Below are 7,703 nucleotides of genomic sequence, written 5' to 3' on the forward strand. Positions count from 1 at the left end.
AATTCCAAACAATATATTTTACATAAAATTAAATTTAAATTTAACTTGCATGAGCACATTATTCTTGCATCACAGTTTTGCCATCATTCAAGACAAAAACTCAAATTAAAAAGATTAAGAAGGTTTATTCTTCCTGCAAATTAATCTTAGAAAAGTTTACTTTTTAGCATATGTCCATATGAAATAAAATAAACATGAAGCGATATCTTCTAAAAAAATAGGTGCTAGAATGGAATTTCTGTGAATTCAAAATATCTGCATTATAATTTAATAAATCAGGTTTAGTTAAGGTAAACATACTAACAACATAAAATTAAACCATGAATTATGTGATTAAAAATTTGTAGCTTAAAAATACCACTTTAAAACCTCCATTAATTCGAAGTGGCATGAAATATTTAATTAAAACTTTTAAACCCTTTCTAAAGCCAAGAAAAATCTGTATCCCACCCAATTCATCCTTTTTTCGTATGAAATTTTGTAGATTTGCATTAGTTCTGACAAGTTTTTCAATAATACAGGAACATAGATGCTTCAGTTCCTTATCTTACACCAAATAGTGTGTCTTGATTTGTTACTTAATTATTATCCTAATTGATTATTCCAATTAAATTTATTTAAAAAGCCAAATGAACCACTTTTTTAAGCCGAGCACAATCTTAAAAATTTTACATAATATTATTTAAATATTACTTAAAAATATACATGGCTAGAAAAAAAAATTATCCATTTAAAGGGATAATCTATGCGGACCAAATGGTCGCCAAAAGTCTGCTAGTTTAGAAAATATACAAAAGGAGAATAAAAGAATGTTTTCCAATAAACAAATTGAAAAATTAATTAACCGCGATTACTTATTCATGCTGATGCTACTTTCTTAATGAATTTCCAGAAGGAGAGTCCTTCAAGCCATGCGGATTATCGCGTTCATGTTGCGGATAAAATGATTAATCCCTCATTGATTAAACAAAATGTAGTCTTAAGTACTCAGTCTATTTTGCATGCATGATGATGAAGATTATTTACTACAAAATAGGTGATTAATTAAGTTCGTGAGCGCAGGTTTTAGAAATTAAGAAACAGTAAAATCATGCAGAGTTAAACTTCGAACTGATGTAACGTATTTCCTGGAAATGATTGATTCACTGTAAAGTTAATTAAAATGTATAGCTACTAAACTCCACGCGTAAAATACTTCAAAGCTTAAAAATGGGAATATTGATCTAAAATAACGGAAGATTTTAACTGGTTCCCTTAACCTACTGCTCCATTCGTATTCAGTGTACTGGTATAACGTACTAGTCAATGTGAACACAGGATTAAACATGATCTATATATTTCAGAAAAATATTTGAAATGAATAAGAATTGCTTTAACAGATTAAAATGAGCACCTGAAAAATGGAATAATTATCTAAGTATGAATATTATTTATTTAAATTAAATAATTGAATTGGAACAGTTTTAGATAGAATTCTATAGGAATATCTATTGCAAGCGTTGACCAGAAATTTCATCAGTTCTTTACCGATCATGATTCCTAGAAAACAAAACCTATATATGCCTATAATGTGTTGCCTATATTATCTTGTAAACAGGATAATTAGAGTAATTTTATTTGGGTTTGTCAAAAATGTTGTCAGAAGTGTAAAAAATCTCGGACGAGCTCAAAAGGTGTAGAAATGGTTTGAGTTGAAATTATCATTTCGCTATGACTTTCTTAATATTGAAGAAAGGAAAAATAAATCCAATTTTCTAAATTAACGCCTCATTAAGACGACCAGCTTTTGTACTTAAAGGTTTTCAGTAACTACTATATCTTAGAAGTTAGGGGCTGAAAAGCGATTCTCACGCTCCGATTTTGACTGTTTCTAACATCAACACTTTTTGTTGTCAAATAGTAACTCAAATGTAAAGGAATCAATCTACCTTTACATTCCAGGCTGCCAATAGGAATTTTTAGTCTTAACTTTATTTTCTATTAGTCGCCTGAGGTGACCAGTTGGTGCGCCATGAATATTGACTATATTAGATTTTAAATAAATTGTTTAGGTATAACTTAATACCCAAGGTATTAGCAAATTGTCTGAAAATAACACTACCTTATTTTAATTGTTTTGCTTATATTCTGTTTATAGTGTACATGAATCTTTCTAATGGTGTCCCAAGACATTACAGAGCTATAAAAAATGTAAATGTGCAATTCGTCGCTCTTAAAAATTTGGGAGTATTTTAAATTCACTTTCTTATCCATATCGTAAATTATAGAAACATTAAGCATATATAAAATGTATTTATTACAGAAAATATTATCTTTCTTTAACTTTTATCAATGGCAGAAAATGACACAATCAGATAGTTGATGAAACAATGAAAACAAATTGAATTTCAGAGCAACAACGTTATCTATTATTGGAAATCAGGAATTTTTAAAAAGAAATTGTTAATTTTCAGCAAAACTTTACATGGCTAGTAAATTGGTATCATTAAAAAGACTTTTTTTTTAATTTTAAAATGGTATAAAATACATTTTGGTACGAGCATATTTTCGGATGCTGTCATGGAAAACATTAATATTCGACTGAATTAATAAAAATTAAAATTAAAATTTCAAAAATAAATCACTCCGAGGCACACATTCGCACACTCCAAGATATATATGTATCAAACTTGATAGATGTATAGCGCCAAAACACACACAATCATCATTATTATTAAAAGAAGAGAATTTTTACAAAAAATATGTTACATGGAGTTTGTTACGATTTTTAAAAATTATTTGCATATAATTCATTTATTGTCATTACTTGATGGACACAATTTGACACACGTTCAATGCCAAATGTAAATTAATATTTGAAGATTATAATAAATTCAGTTATCTTTCGACTATATTTCTGGGTGTTGTAGTAATGTCTGAATATACAAAGCAAATGCTGACGATTAATTGTCTCAAAACCAGCCTTATTTTGGTCCATTTGTTATTTTATATTTACTATTTGCTGATGTCCACAATATAAATGCACTGCAAGCAAACCTTTGAGAATAATTATCATAAAATATCACCTTAGGTCAGCGGTTTTCTTTTTTGAAATTGTGTGTGTGTGTTCATAACATCTATCCACAGCACCATTACCGATCGAAAAATCAAACATCTTTTCTAAGTTTCTGTATGGTATGTTACTAATTGATTGATAATGATATATTGAGTTCCTAATCCTAATAGTGGTGTTTCTTGTACTTTTTGTAAAGTAATTCTTAGCAGTTATATTATTTGTAAATGCCGTTTCATGATTAAAGAGCAAATTACTATGTACGTCTTTTTATCAGAAGGAATCTGTGTCTTTCGCTAAAATAAATTTACGTACATAACGTAAAAACAATATTTTAATTTTGTATTTAGATAATTTAATTGACATATATTGTTCACTGGTCATAAAAAAGTTTCTCTATTGTGTAAGTTTCATACAGATAAAATATATTTGACTGAATTTCTAGCTATGTTCTTCCAAATTTACTGAAAAAGTAAAAGTTTATAGGCACGATTACTATTCTAACGAATTAATATATTATCAAAGCATATACTTCGAAGGAATTTTATCCTTTCTAGGTGAAATAAAAATAGAAAACAGTTGTAACAATAATACAGAAATGAAGAGAAAACAATATTCGGCCACTTTGATTCGAATATTATATGCGCAGAATTAAAAAAAAAAGATTATAAAATATATATGAATAAATAAATGTTCTATAATTTTTCTCTTTTCTGAATCTGAACATACTATCCCCAAAAACGAAGTAAGGAAATATTTATGTAATAATTTGATGCCGTTATGTTTGATAAGGAGTTCAAAAAATTTTCCTGCAAAATAGATTCGAACAAAGGGCGGAGTTAAAGGTTAAATAGGTGTTACATTGTAAAAAAGTAAAGGATATAAGTATAAAGAAATAAAGATGAATCCCTGGAAAGAGAAATTTACAGGGACTCAATGATGCCTGTCTGACCTTGGCGACAGACTTCAGGAACACGTAACAAAATGACAACGCATTAGAAGACTTTAAAGACAAAAATAAAAGTTCTGAAAAATGCAAGAATTATGACGTTATCTCATTTAGATCTAGAGACCTTCTGTCAGAAAATCTATGTAAATCCGAATGAATTAAGCGAAATAATTATTTCTTTAATATATTTTAAAGTTGTTTATTCTGAGAGCTATTATAGTTTTTTATTAAGAAATGTGCTGTATATTTGTGAGCTGATAATTTCTAAGAGATTGCGTATTTGTTTCTACAGCTCAACTTTGTCTTTGTTGTCTGTGATGTCTGTTTTCTGGTATATCCGTGGAATAAATTGTCATTTTTCATTACCTAACTTGTTGGATTTCTTTTACCGTACAACCATCAGGGAATATCTGACAATATTGTAATTATTACGTATTCGCTTTTGATGACTTCGTGTATAGCTCGCCAATGAGATCAAGAAAATTAATTTTAATATTATGAAACTTAAAAACACAAGAAATATGAGAATAAAATTTGATTTTAAATTTTTTAAAAATTTGATTTCACAATTTTTTTTTATCTTTTAATGATTTATTCCGTTTATTGTGTTTTTCACTTAAAGTAAAATAAGAGAACAACTCTTTCCTGTTAAAATTATACATGTTATTTTAAGTTTTATTTTATTTAATTTTCTGGTATAAACATTTTTGAAAACCATACGGTCTAATTTCAATAACAGAAGAAAAAAAATATGAATATGAAACAAATTTGACCTTGTTAAAATTGTTACTGTTTTCATACACCATGATGTTTGAATTAATTTGAAATTCTTGAATACTATTTTTATTTCTTTTTTTTACTTTTTAAAAATAAAACAAAACTGTCAAACAAGTAAGGAAATGTCATGTAAACACTCCACTAAATCTAAAAGAACAACACAAAATTTAAACGGAAGCATGAAAAAATTTGTTACGTGGTGAACAAATATGAATGTATGCATTCTTTAATTCTTTTATAAGAGGCCAAAACCTTTTTATTTCAATGGGAAAGGAAAAGTATTTTTAGAGAGAAGTAGATAAAAGAGAACATTCATTAAATTAAAAATTTACGGAACTGTTTACCTTCTATTACTCTCAGTTGACCTACTCCAAATAAAAAAAAATTTAGGTTCTGAAGCTTTACGTAAGAGTAATTATTTAACAAAAATGGTGTTTTCATTTTTTTAAATAATTACTAAATATTTTAAATTAAAAAAAGCTTTGAAGTCTAACTTCCTCATGACGAATGAGGCTTTTTCAGATTTTAAGACTAAGATGAATTACTTCAACTGTCATGAATATAAAATGAACACAATTTAAATAAGGGTTCCTTATTTGTATAATAAGTAAAAGAGGAATAATTTCATGATGTAATTAAGCAACTATAAAAATTAATTTAATAGTAATGAAAGCATAAAGATAAATTCCATACTTAGAGTTTAGAATGTATTCATTTTCTAATTTTTACTGCTCCATTCATACAAATTAATAAATTCATCTAAAAAAAAAAGAAGATTCATTTTATTCAAGAATTTGCTGGATTATTTCTTATTATTAAATGAAGTTCAAAAATCTGTTGAAGTACTTTCCAATAAATCAAGTGATATATAAATGATTTAAAATCAATATCTAGCATTATTGCTAAATTATCACAAAATTTATTTGAAATAATATTGACATTTTAATGTATTATTAATGTCAAATTTTGAAATTATTGCTAGATAATTTCGGAATTAGTAAATTTCAAAGGAACTCATTTTCAGTTTGAACGAGGAATCTCGAATTTTTATCCTTGTCAGTTAACGTGGCCGTCACTTAAAGTTACACTTTCCTCTAAAACGCGGGAATTTCACGACGAGTTTCTAAACATATCAAAATCTAACCAAAATTTTCTTCAATTACTTTATTTTAATCCGTATTTATAGGCACTTTATTAGAAATTATTCATTTTACTTGTATTTATAAATATTTTTTTTTTCAATTCATACATATATTTTCTTTTTCAGATATATATTTTCCAAATGATTCATTTTTAATTTAATCTGTAGATTTTTTGCAGCTTATTTATTTTAAATTGTATTTGCAGGCATTCTTATTTGATTTATTTTAAAATTGCATTTGCAGACATTTTTTTTTTCAAAATTCGTCTTAATTTATAGTTATAAATATCTTTTCAATCGATTCGCAGGAATCGAATTGGATTCCTGCGAATTTTCTTTTGTAAATACTTTTTTCGATTTAATCATATTATTTATATTTCTAAATACGTTTTCAATTTATTCTGATGTGTTTATATTTTTGAATTCTTTTATGAATTTATTTGTATGCATTTTTTATTTGCATATAATTTTTTTCATTTATTTATATATATTTACATTTTTTTATTTCCTTTTATAAATATAATTATGTTTCGTAAAAAAGTTTGAAAATCGCAATATATACTAAAAGACAGCTTTCATTAGATTTCATAGAAATTCATGGCAGGATAATTATTCTTCATAATTTTATAAAATGTAAAGCAAAATCGAAAATCCTTGTATCAATTACCACAGAATAGAACAGAATACCAATTAACACAGAAGTTTACGTTGCGTAGTAACTGATAAGCCAATAAGCGTAGGTTCTCTGAATTTAATTTACATAAATCTTGAAGAAAAATTCGCAGTGAAAAGCAACACAACATTTAGTTACATGTATAGTAAGTACGTGGTAGAACATTGATACTATAATGAATAAATATAATACAATATATTTATTACGCTTTATAATATATTATTCTGTATATAATATGGATACTTCTGTTATATTACCATGAAATTATGATGTTCATTAAATCCAGGCCACATTTCACTTAGAATTTGACACATTTGTGGATTTTTGCTTGATATAAGTTATGTTATGAATATACTCATACTGCTTGTAAATTCCCTTAATCAATCATTATAAATTTATAATTTCATTTATTATTATTTATTTATCAATTATTATTATTATCAATTATTATCATTTCATTTCATTTATTATTATTTATTTATCAATTATTATTATTATCAATTATTATCATTTCATTTCAATTATTAATAAGTTATTCATGCTGCTATTTCATTAATCAGTGAAATATATTTATCACAAAGAGAGCCATTAGTCAATTCCACTGATTCTACTGATTTTAATTTCAAATTTTCGAAGCAAATACAGCATTCTTACTCACGACAACCGTCCATAATCATAATAAATTGATTACTCCGCCCACGATTAAAAAAAAAACGATTGACCAGAGCGCCGTGACAGCACTTGAGGACTGTGGTTGAGTCCTAAGGGCCATCACATGCAACGGTACAACCCTTCCCTAAGGAAGTACGTCCCGTCATCGATGGGAAGTAGCGAAAGTAGCCAACCACTACCCTCTCTGTACCCACCAAAGTGACGAGAACCGACCATCATGCTAAAATATTCTCATCCTCTTTTTTCAGGTGCCCCCCCCCCCCTCGTGGGACACAACAACCGGTCAAATAGCAAAGAAAATGTAAATGGCTTCGGATGACAGAATAGTTATATCAATTAACAGGTCAAAATATTCACGATGTGATTTTCTTATTGCAAACTCCTTCATCCTGCAATTTCCTTCCTAGCGGATTTGTGAAATTAATTTTATACTGCTATT

This window comes from Argiope bruennichi, chromosome 8, assembly GCF_947563725.1.
Source record: "Argiope bruennichi chromosome 8, qqArgBrue1.1, whole genome shotgun sequence".
Taxonomy (NCBI): Eukaryota; Metazoa; Arthropoda; class Arachnida; order Araneae; family Araneidae; genus Argiope; species Argiope bruennichi.